Genomic DNA, 12,416 nt, shown 5'->3' on the forward strand with positions numbered 1-12,416 from the left:
TTTGATCAATTACAAGGGGCTTCTTATTTTTCAAAGATTGATCTGGGATCTGTATAACATCAACTCCGTGTGCATGAAGAAGATATTCCCAAGACAGCGTTCTGTACTCGTTATGGACATTATGAGTTCACAGTCATGCCGTTCGGTTTGACTAATGCTCCTGCTGTTTTCATAGACTTGATGAATAGGGTCTGCAAACCTTATTTAGATAAGTTCATCATCATTTTCATTGATGACATTTTAATATATTCTAAGACGCGAGCTGATCATGAGCAACATCTTCGTCTTCCTTTGGAACTCCTAAAGAAAGAGCAACTTTTCGCCAAATTCTCCAAGTGTGAATTCTGGCTTAAAAAAGTTCAATTCTTAGGACATATTGTCAACGAATAAGGTATTCATGTAGATCCCTCCAAGATCAGTGCGATTAAGGATTGGGATACACCTACTACCCCTACTAAAGTTCGTTCTTTTCTTGGTCTAGCGGGTTATTACTGCCGCTTCATTGAAAGTTTCTCGAAGATTGCAGTTCCTCTAACTACTCTAACACAGAAGAACAAACCCTTTGATTGGGGATTCAAACAAGAGGAAGCGTTTCTGACCTTGAGATAAAAACTTTGCGACGCGCCTGTTCTAACTTTGCCTAAGGGCAATGATGATTTCGTCGTTTATTGCGACGCATCTAAACTAGGTCTTGGCTGCGTCCTGATGCAAAGAAACAAAGTCATAGCATACGCATCAAGACAATTGAAGATACATGAGAAGAACTACACCACTCATGATCTGGAGTTGGGTGCAGTTGTCTTCGCTCTTAAGATCTGGAGACACTATTTGTATGGTACGAAATGTGTGGTTTTCACGGACCACAAAAGTCTTCAGCATATCTTCAATCAGAAAGAGCTCAACATGAGACAGCGACGTTGGGTTGAACTTCTAAACGACTATGACTGCGAGATTCGCTACCATCCTGGTAAGGCGAATGTCGTAGCCGATGCTTTGAGTCACAAGGAACGTACTAAGCTTCATTGTGTTCGTGTCCAATCTATTATTCAAGCTCAATCCGATATCCAAGCCCGTATTTCTCAGGCTCAACAAGCTTGTGTTTCACAAGGTTTGATGGATAAGGAATTTCCTTATCACATAACTCCTGCTCTTGAACTGAAAGACAATGGATCGTATTACTTCATGGACCGTTTGTGGGTCCCGAGCCAAGATAATCTTCGTACCCTGCTTATGGATGAAGCCCATAAGTCTCATTATTCTATTCATCCTGGCTCAGATAAGATGTATAAGGATCTTCGTATTCAGTATTGGTGGCCTGGTATGAAGAAAGACATTGCCTTATATGTATCAAAATGCCTTACTTGCCTTAAGGTTAAGGCTGAACATCAGCGTCCTTCCGGTTTATTGGAGCAACCAGAGATCCCAGTTTGGAAATGGGAAAACATTACTATGGATCTCATTACTAAACTCCCGCGCACAAAGAAAGGTCACGATGCCATCTGGGTAGTTGTTGATCGTCTTACTAAATCAGCGCATTTCTTGCCAATCCGTGAGGATTTTTCAGCTGACAAACTTGCTCAAATCTACGTGGATGAAATTTTAGCTCGACATGGTGTTCCCTTGAACATCATTTCTGACAGAGATGCTCGTTTCACTTCTCATTTTTGGAGAACCATGCAATCTGCTATGGGGTCCCAACTTAATCTGAGCACAGCGTATCATCCGCAAACGGATGGTCAATCTGAAAGAACAATCCAGACACTAGAGGATATGCTTAGAGCTTGTGTGATCGATTTTGGTGGTAGTTGGGATTCACATCTTCCATTGATTGAATTCTCCTACAACAACAGTTATCACTCCAGCATCAACATGGCTCCTTTTGAGGCTCTCTATGGTCGAAAATGTCGTTCACCAGTCTGCTGGAATGAAATCGGCGAGGCTCAACTTACTGGACCTGCCCTCATTTTAGAGACAACAGATAAGGTAAAGAAAGTTCGTGATAACCTTTAGACAACTAAAAGCCATCAAAAGAGTAACGCGGACCTAAAACGCAAGCCCTTGGATTCTCAAGTCGGTGATCGTGTATTACTTAAGGTCTCACCTTGGAAAGGTGTGATCAGATTTGGAAAGAAAGGAAAACTTGCACCTAGATACGTTGGACCATTCAAGATCGTCGAAAGAATCGGTAAGGTAGCCTACAGACTTGAGTTACCTCCTAAACTTGGAAATGTTCATCCAACTTTTCACGTGTCCAATCTCAAGAGGTGTTTAGCTGATGAAAACCTCCACATACCGCTTGACGAAATTCGTGTTTATAAAACACTGAAATTTGTTGAGAAACCAGTGGAAATCATGGAACGTGAAGTCAAGTGGCTTAAACGCAAGCGCATTCCTTTGGTCAAGGTTCGATGGGAATCTAAACGTGGACCCGAGTTTACTTGGGAACGCGAAGATCAAATAAAGGCGAAATATCCGCATCTTTTTCCACGAGTTTCCTCTAAATAAATTTCGGGACGAAATTTCCACAACTAGGGGAGACTGTAACATTTGTGCTTGTAATCATTGTGAACAGTTCAATTATCAATTAAACAATGTTATTTTATCCCAATGTTTGTTTGGTTGTGTTGTACATTTTTCAAGTTTTGACTTTTGTTCAATTTCAAACTCTACATCGCATTCTGGAGAATTATACGCAAACTGGTGCATAAACATACTCAGTTAAATGCGACAAATACTCCGGAACATCAACATATACTCAACATACCTTAAATAACCCTTACATAACTTAGAAATAAGTTTTGAAGGCTTTGGTATGGCAAAAAAAACAAGTTAATTCGCTTACAGGGACTAAACTTGACAAACTGCGAAAGTATGCTAATTTGAACTGTAACAAACATTCCGGAACATGTCCATAAGTTAAACCTACCATAAATATCATTTACATAGCTAAGAAATAGGCTTTGAGGGGTTTGGTACGCTAAAATAAACTTTTGAATCATTCAGGGGCTAAAAGTGTCAAAAGTGCACAAGTTTGCACTTTCGCGCATAACTTACGTTATGAATACATCCGGACATCCAAAAATATATGTAAGCATCCTAATATTATGCCTTAGTGTTTGGCATGAGAAAAATCCATTCGTCGCGCAATTTGGATCGTCTTTCGCGCTTATGCGCATTCCGTCGTAATTAACCAAACATCGCGACCGTACGGCCAAACGAACCGACATCCGAGATATTTTTGAGCACATTTTAAGTTCCATATACTTTAACTTCATTTTAGAGCTTTGAAATGGGGTTAACGGGGTTTAAACGTGTCAAAAATGCATCAAATACCAAGTTTTGGAGCTGCAGGGACCAAAACTGTAAATCTGCCAAACTAAGGGCTTACGGACCGTAAGCCATCACCCATACGGTCTGTAAGGCATCCCCAGTACAGCAGATTCAGCTTTAAATGCAGTTGCCTCTTCATGAAGTGAAAGGCCAAGCTTGCTCTTGTCTCTTCCAGCCAATAAGGGGCAAAACCTGCTGTACCATAACATTGTGACAAGTGTATGGACAAGATCATGGCACGATATTCGAGAAACGATCCTAACGGTTATGCTTTTCCTATAAATACCCCCCCATTCTTGCAAAAACCCACAAGAATCTGATCTAAAACTCTAAGTTGGAGCCATTGCTTCATACCTGAGTTCCTTGGATCGAGATTAGCATTCGGGGACCCTCTGTAAGTGTTCCTTCGTTGTTTTATCGCTTTTCGAACTATGTTTGACTTTCTGCATTGACCAGTTTATGGTCGATGCGAAGTTCGTTGGAACTTCATAACGTGAGCGTGATCACGATGGTTATAGTCCATGGCGACTGTACCTACTGATTATCACGTTATCTAGGCTCAGTGACGAGTCGTAGTTCCGGCCAAAATGCGCATTCTTGCGTATTTTGTAACCAAACTACTCATGAGCATCAAAGCCGTTTGTTTTGATGCCAAACCTGTTTTCTAAACATAGTTAAGCATGTTCTAACATGCTTAGCTCGTCACTTTTAGTTTAGTGCATATATAGGGTCGTAAGGTAAGCGATCTAAACCATCGCTTATACATTCGAACCCGACCCATTTGGTCGATCATTAAGATCCGACCAAACACATTAGGTGACCATAGCTATAACCTTGTGAGGTTATACCTTATGGCCACGATGTTAGGCGTTCCAAACGCGTTCTACGCGAACGACGCATTAAGGTAGCATAAGCTACCTAAACGGGTCGTAATGGGTCGCAAGCACTTAGGTTAGGTTTCATTTTAGTATGTAGGCTTTGTTAAACCATATTACACGAGTCTCCATACTCGTTTGGTTTACGAACCCGCATACTATCCGATCCTCCAATTTAGATCCGGTATATTAACGTAGTTACCTATATTAGGTGCCGTTTGATATTCCGTGATCTCTAGCATTATCTGGTTATTATACAAGAACTCCAAAGCAATCTCAGGTGAGTACTTTGAACCCCTCTTTTACTGTTTTCCAAACTGTTTTGGGGTGAAACACATGTGCCTACTTGTTACTTTCATGCTTTCCATGTTTTCACATCATATGCCTGCTATGTTCATTAGTACATTATAGTACATGATTTCATTACATTTCATGCTACGTATGCCCATTGTGTGCGTACTTAGTACATTGCTTTACATTACATTTGATGCTATGTATGCCCATTGTGTGCGTACTTAGTATATTGGTTCACATTACATTTCATGCTACGTATGCCCATTGTGTGCGTACTTAGTACATTGCTTTACATTACATTACATTTCATGCTATGTATGCCCATTGTGTGCGTACTTAGTACATTGGTTCACATTACATTTCATGCTATTTATGCCCATTGTGTGCATACTTAGTACAATTGTTTACATCACATGCCTTCATTTTGTTATGACATTTGGTTTGTTTAACATGGAACAATACATTCATTAACATTAGCTACGCCGTTCGTTAGTAGGTAGTGGTACCATAGGAATTGACAACTCCCGTTCCTAAAATCCTGGGTTTGTTTGGATTGGAAGGAATGACCGAATTTGATATACATAACTTAGATAAACCTTTAATTTGTTTAAGGGTTTATCGCCACAGTCTCAAGGCTTGAATGTATGCATATTTCACAATACCGCATAAATGTTTATATCAGTAAAGCATGCATTGTTCCACAAAACACAACGTTGATTTAAACCATGTTTTACTTCAACACCTTGTTTTGTGCATTTTACATATGGTTTAGTTGATACATCTCACTTACCATACAAGATATATTTTGGGTACACATTACATGATCTACATTAAACATGAACATTTTGACATTGATATACATACTTGGTGGTTTACATTGAACATAGACATTTCGATATGGTTTACACAATAAACTTGACAATTGATTTATACATGAACAATTTACATGGTGGTTGGTTTGGGTAAATGGTTGGAGTAACGTGGCGTATGTAATATGATAGAAACATGGTGGATACACCGCTGGTACTTCCTATATATAAATGCTTGTATAATATTACATATCGTAGCGTTATCTAAGTCATTTCAGTTTAGACACATTACATTTTACACAAATAACATACACTTCACAAGACATTATTTTTACAAACAACTTATCTTATTCAACTCATTTTACTTGGTTACTCGTTTAACCTTGCACTTATCTATACATATCATCTGATGTTATCGTTTTTCAAATGGTTTACAAAGCAAGACAAATTACAAGGTTCATGACTGACTGTTGTTAAACATTTCTTTAAACTCAAGTCATGAATCCCATTTTCACAAAACCTATGTATCTCATAGGCATTTTTATGCTGACGTACCTACTTTGACATGTGTTTTCAGGAGTTGTTCCATAGGATGATGATCATGACACTAGGGCGGACCTGTGCCTTAGAGACTAAAAATGAAGATAGACTAGTTTAATTATGTTATGAACTCTCTATTCCTGTTTAAGACAATGTAATACTTCTGTTTAATAAATAAAATGTAACTTTGATTTCCTTGGTTATGAAACAATTAATTCTGTCCACAGCACTCCCCGACGTTTCCGCCGGGGTTGCACGTTACACGCGGCCGGGGTGTGACAACTGTGGCTGGTGATGGCTGTTACATCTGGTGCACAGAGGTGCATTCCCAGCATACTACCTCTTGGCAGCCGGTTGTGCAGCCTGATTCTGTGCTGCCTGATTAGGAGCAGCCTGATTAGTCTGAGTAGTGATAGCGAAGTTCTTGGAAGCCTTACGCTTCCTCGATTTCTTTGAAGACTCAGCAGCCTTCTTGCCCTTTTTCTCAGCGGTGCTATCAGACTGTTTCTTCTTTTTGTCACCTTTTATGTGGAGTTTACCTTCTTGATCTGAGATTCAATAAGGGTTGCAGCTAGCTCAATGGCCTGTCGGATGGTAGTAGGGTTGCTGCCAGTGACAATATCCTGAACAGGATCTGGCAAACCGTCTATGTACCTCTCGATTGCCTTATCCAAAGGCGTGACCATTGTAGGACAGAGCAAGCTTAACTCCTCATATCTGTCAGTATAAACCCGGTGTTCACCACTGTCTTGCTTCAGATCATGGAACTCATCTTCGAGTGCCCTCTGCTCGTGACGAGGACAAAATTCTCTCATCAAGAGAGCTCTAAGTTCCTCCCATGTCTGACCCAAAGCAACATCAGCACCTCTATCTCTCATTACCCCATTCCACTAGGTAAAAGCCCTCTTCTGGAATACACTCGAAGCAAACTCGACCTTATGATTGTTCGGACACTGAACATGGCGAAAAGTGCTCTCAAGACTCTCAAACCACTGTAGGAGCCCAGTTGCTCCTTCAGAACCACTAAACTTGAGCGGTTTAGCCGAGTTAAAACTTTTGAAGTTGCACGGAGCAGGTGCATTAACATTGTTATTGGTGGCTTGGTTTATTTGAGTTATGAGACCAGGTAGCATAACAGCCATCTGCTGTGCTATAATAGCTGCCAGTTTGGCATCAGGTTGTTGAACGTTACGTCGAGGAGGCATTCTAAAAGAGTAAACATGAGAGAAAACGAGTGAGATGATGTGATGAAAAATGAGATATCATAAAATCGACAAAATGCAAGGATGGTGGTCATTTGTTTGTTATCACAAAGCAAACAAACAACACACAGTGACAAATCAAAGTAAATGAGTCATAATAATGTATTGCGAAGACATGCTCGCCTATAAGTGAACACTCACCCCAAGAGTTCCCAGGTAAGAGTGACTGGTCCGATACTGCGGATTTGTACGAACACTCTAGCCTTAGACAGAAAACTCAGGGTACAGGCATTCACTCTTCCAGTTTGCACGTGTTCACATTATTTAGACCCAAACTTTGATGAGATTTTGAAAATTTGGAAGGCATAATGCCAAAAAGAAATCATCTAAGGATAGATGACTAATTTCAAAATCATTTTGGAATATTGTGTTCAAGTTTTGGTAATCACCTAAGGATAGGTAACGAGTATTGTTTTAAGATCTAAACACAAGTAAACTTGTGTTAGGGTCCTAGAAAGTTATAGTTTAGGTCAAAGCATTACTAATAACCTAATTCCCTATAAACATTGGCTCTGATACCAACTCTTCTGACACACCCCGACCGCGTTAAAACAACAAACCGCGGCGGAAACGTCGGGGAGTGATGCGACAGAATTATTGTTTCAACAACCATGGTAATTAAAGTTATGTATTATTGAGATTAAAGTTTACATTGTCTTTTGAGTTCAAACTAAAATAATATAATAACTGTCTTTTAAGTCACTAAGGCCCAAGTCCGCCTAGGTGAAGCACAATCATCACTATGCATTAGCACCTGAAACACATGTAAAAATAGGTACGTCAGCATAAAAATGCCTGTGAGATACATAGGTTTTGTTTATGCAGGATTCATGACTTGTGGTTTAAAAAGTGTTTAACAAAATGTAGTCATGAACCATGTAAAATGTTTTATGAAATCATATGAAAATCGATATGAAAATCAATGATGATGAAAGAATAATGCATGGTTGAATGAATAACCAAGTAAAAGTGAATTTGTATAAAATATGTAATTTGTAAAACAATGTCATGTTCTTGTATAGAATGTTTCATGTCTTGCCCAAGTGGTTTAGATAACGCAACAATGTATAATATAATAAAAGCACTTATATATAGGAAGTACCAGCGGCGTATCCACCATGCTTTTATCATATAACACATAGCCCCGTTACATAAGTCACTTATTAATAACCAACAAAAATGTCTTGTTTAATGTTAAAAATGTTTATGTATTAACCATGTTCAATGTCATGTGTAACATGTATCATGTATAACCAAATGAAATGCATAGCAAGTAGCAAGTACCTACTTAAACTATGTGATGATGTCAATGTGAAACAAATGTCATGTATAGATGAATAACAAGTAATTACTCAACCATGGGAAAAATGTATAAAACAAGGTTTTCGAATAAACCTGAGTTTAAATCAAATGTTATGCTTTGCAGAAAACAATGCTTTATGATTACAAACATTTATGCAGTAATGTTAATCGCATACATTCAAGCCTTGCGACTATGGCGACAAACCTTTAAACAAATTAAAGGTTTATCTAAGTTATGTAGTCGGATTCTATCATTCCCAACTTCCAAACAAACCTAGGAAGTCGGAAACGGGAGTTGTCAATTCCTATGGTACCATTACATACTACCGAGCGGCGTGATCAATGTTAATGAATGTATTATTGTCCCGATTAAACACACCAAATGTCATAACCAATGTAGCACGTGAAAACCATGTACTAGGAATGCTAAGTAAACATGCCTAGTAGAAATGTTCATGTAAAACAATGTGCTAGCATGCTTAGTAAACATACATAGCAGAAATGTCATGTAAAACAATGTGTACATATGCTTAGTAAACATATGCAACAAATGTGTAATAAATCAATGTGCTAGCATGCTTAACATACATAGCAAAACATAATTGAAAATATGTACTAGATATGTACTAGATGAAACTAGCATGTTTATGTCATAAAAGCATGAAATGCACGAAAGTAACACGTATGTACATGTGTATCACCACAAAGTATTTGAAAACGGTAAAAGAGGGGAACTATGTACTCACTTGGGATTGCCTTATAGTCTTGAGAATAAGACCAAATAAGGCTTCAAGGATCACGAATCAACCGGCACCTAATATAGGTAACTATGTTAATAATCGGATCCTAAATCGGGAGATAGGATAGAATGAGGTTCTATAAATCAAATGAGTATTTAAACTCATATGGCATGATTTAATAGACCTTACATTCTGATTTGAAAGTCTACCTAAGTGCTTTTGACCCGTTTTGACCCATTATGGTCGTATAAGCTACTAGAATGCGTCGTTTGCGTAAAACTATGTTCGGATGGTTAACTATGTGCTATGCCAAGTCTTACATACCCAATTATGCCTAAACATGTTATTAAATCAGATTATATATCAAAAATATGTTCACATAGTCAAAATACGGATTTATGCTTCAAAAGGGCATTTTGGTCATTTCTTATGGGCATACAAGCTAACTAGCAAATGACTAACCAATACTATGTGATCATAATGTATAACCTCAGAGGTTATTCCCTATGCAACTATGATCACTAAGCAAGCTTGTTCGGATCCTAATGATCGACCAAACGGGTCGGGTTTGAAAGTGTAAGCGGTTGTTTAGACCGCTTAACTTACGACCCTAAACAAGCACTAAACTAATAGTGATGAGTTAAACACGTCAAAACATGTTTAGCCTACTTAGAAAACTGATTTGGTATCAAAACAAAGTGTTTTGATACCTAAAAGTAGTTCTGTGGCAAAATGCGCGCTAGAACGCATTTTGACCGAAACTTTGACTCGTCACTACGCCTAGTTAACGTGGTAATCAGTAGGTATAATTACTAAGGATTATAACCATCGTGATTACAATCACGTTGCAAAGTTCAAACGAACTTTGCGTTGACCATTGACTGGTCAAACTGAAAGTCAAACACTATTTGACTTTTTAAGCTAGGAAAGCAATAAAAGAATGAAGGAAGCTTACAAAAGGGTCCTAGCTATCTTTTCTACCAAGAATAAGTTTCCAATCAGATTAGAAGTCTCCCCAAATCAGATGTAGAGGAGAAATGAGAAGAATGAGCACTGAATGAATGAAAGGTGATGGCTATTTATAGTTGTGGTGAGTTCATGAGATCATGCCAAGTTTTTGTGTAACTTCGAAGCAATAAATCTCCACCATACAAGTGTTGTAAGCAGGTTTAAAGCCTCGGAGAGGTGTTAACTTGCTCATCACACCAAGAAATTTGCATAAACAACCCCCAAAGATCAAACAGTTTGCTGAAAATCATTTTCTGGTCGCTGGGCTATTTAGGCGGCCCGCGTAAGCATGTGGGGTGGGCTTACGCGGCCCGTGTGGGCTCCCCAGTTCAGCAAAAGTTTCCAGTTTGACAGTTTAGGTTCCTGCACTTGTTTTAAGCCCATTTCAGCCCCTTTTTACCCCCGTTAAGCCATTTTCAAGACTCAAAAAGGTCAATAAAGTTTAGAGGACTCAAAATGTGCTCGGAAAACTCTCGGATGTCGGCTCGTTTGGTCGTACGGTCGCGTTGTTCGTTAAAATACGACGAAACTCAAACGGACGCGAAAACGAAATAAATTGAGCGACGAATGGAATTTTTGCATGCCGTTAACTAAAATAAAAATATTTTAGTGTATACAAAAAATTTGGATGTCCATATGTGGCCAGAACGTAAGATATGCGCGAAAATGCAAACTTACACCGTTTTTGACACTTTTAGCTCCTGTAAGATCATATAAGCATGTTTTCGCGCACCGAACTTATCAAAGCTTATTTATAAGCTATGTTTAGGTTATATATGGTATGTTTAACTTATCGTCATGTTCTGGACTGTACGTTTCCTTACTAAACGGCTGACTTTTGCAAGTTGACGCAAATAGTCCCTGCGAGCGAATAAACTTGTTTTTGCCATACCAAAGCCTTCAAAACTTATTTCTAAGTTATGTAAAGGTTATTTAAGGTATGTTAAGCTTATGTTGCTGTTCCGGAGTGTTTGTCGCGTTAAACTGATCGTGTTTACGCCTCAGTTTGCGTATAACGCTCTAGAAAGCGATATAGAGTTCAAAATCGAATAAAAATCAACATGTACATAAAATCAAACATAAATGACAAACATTGGGAATCAAAACTCATTGTTTTATTAATATTGTATTGTTTAGAGTTTGTACAATGATATCACAAGCACAGATGTCACAGGTATACTACTAAAATCGCCACAGGGGGACATATTACCCAAGGCTATTAGGTGTGAATTCCCTGCCACTAATAATGAAGCAGAATGTGAAGCCTTAATTGCAGGATTAAAGTTGGCTAAGAGCATGAATATTAAAAGTTTGCAAGTGTTTGTTGATTCCTTGTTAATTACTAATCATTTTAATGGATCCTATGCAGTTAAAGGTGAGAAGTTAATCGAGTATCTCGAAATTCTCAAAAAATTAACAGGATATTTTGATGTTTTTACACTTGAAGAAGTACCAAGAGAAGATAATACTGAAGCAGATGCCTTGGAAAATTTAGGATCATCAGTCAGGATACCAGAAGGAACCCAAATACCAATACTTCACATCCTATATCCTGCAGTGGATCTTTTCAAATCGCAGGATAAGGAGGTAACAAGTATTCAAGATCCTGGTCATGATCCTAATGAGGATCCTAAGTCCTAGACGGCTCCAATCATAAAATATCTCAAGGAAGGACACATCCCAAAGGATGAAAATCCTAAGGCCTTTAGAATGAAGGTATCACGATTCTATTATAAATGATGTTTTGTACAAGAAATCTCTTGCAGGACCATACCTGAGGTGCTTAGAGGATCCCGAAACTAAAGAAGTGCTTCAAGATATACACAAAGGAGATTGTGGTAACCATACTGGGGGCAGATCGTTATTCTCAAAGGTATTAAAAACAGGATATTTTTGGCCGACTATAAAGAAAGATGCTGCAGAATATGCTCGAAGATGTGATACATGTCAAAGGCACAGTAACATATTACATCAACATGCTGAACCACTTTATCCTATTGCTTCCCCTTGGCCATTCATGAAGTGGGGGATGGACATAGTGGGAAAATTGCCAAAAGCTCCAGGAGGAAAAGTCTTTATGCTGGCAATGACTGATTATTTTTCTAAATGGGTTGAAGTTGAAGCATTTGTTCAAGTTAGAGACCAAGAAGTAGTATCCTTCATAAAAAGGAATATCCTGACTAGGTTTGGGGTACTGGTCGAGATAATTTGTGACAATGGTTGTCAGTTTATAAGTAATAGGACTACTGACTTTTG

This window comes from Helianthus annuus, chromosome 10 (assembly GCF_002127325.2).
Source record: "Helianthus annuus cultivar XRQ/B chromosome 10, HanXRQr2.0-SUNRISE, whole genome shotgun sequence".
Taxonomy (NCBI): Eukaryota; Viridiplantae; Streptophyta; class Magnoliopsida; order Asterales; family Asteraceae; genus Helianthus; species Helianthus annuus.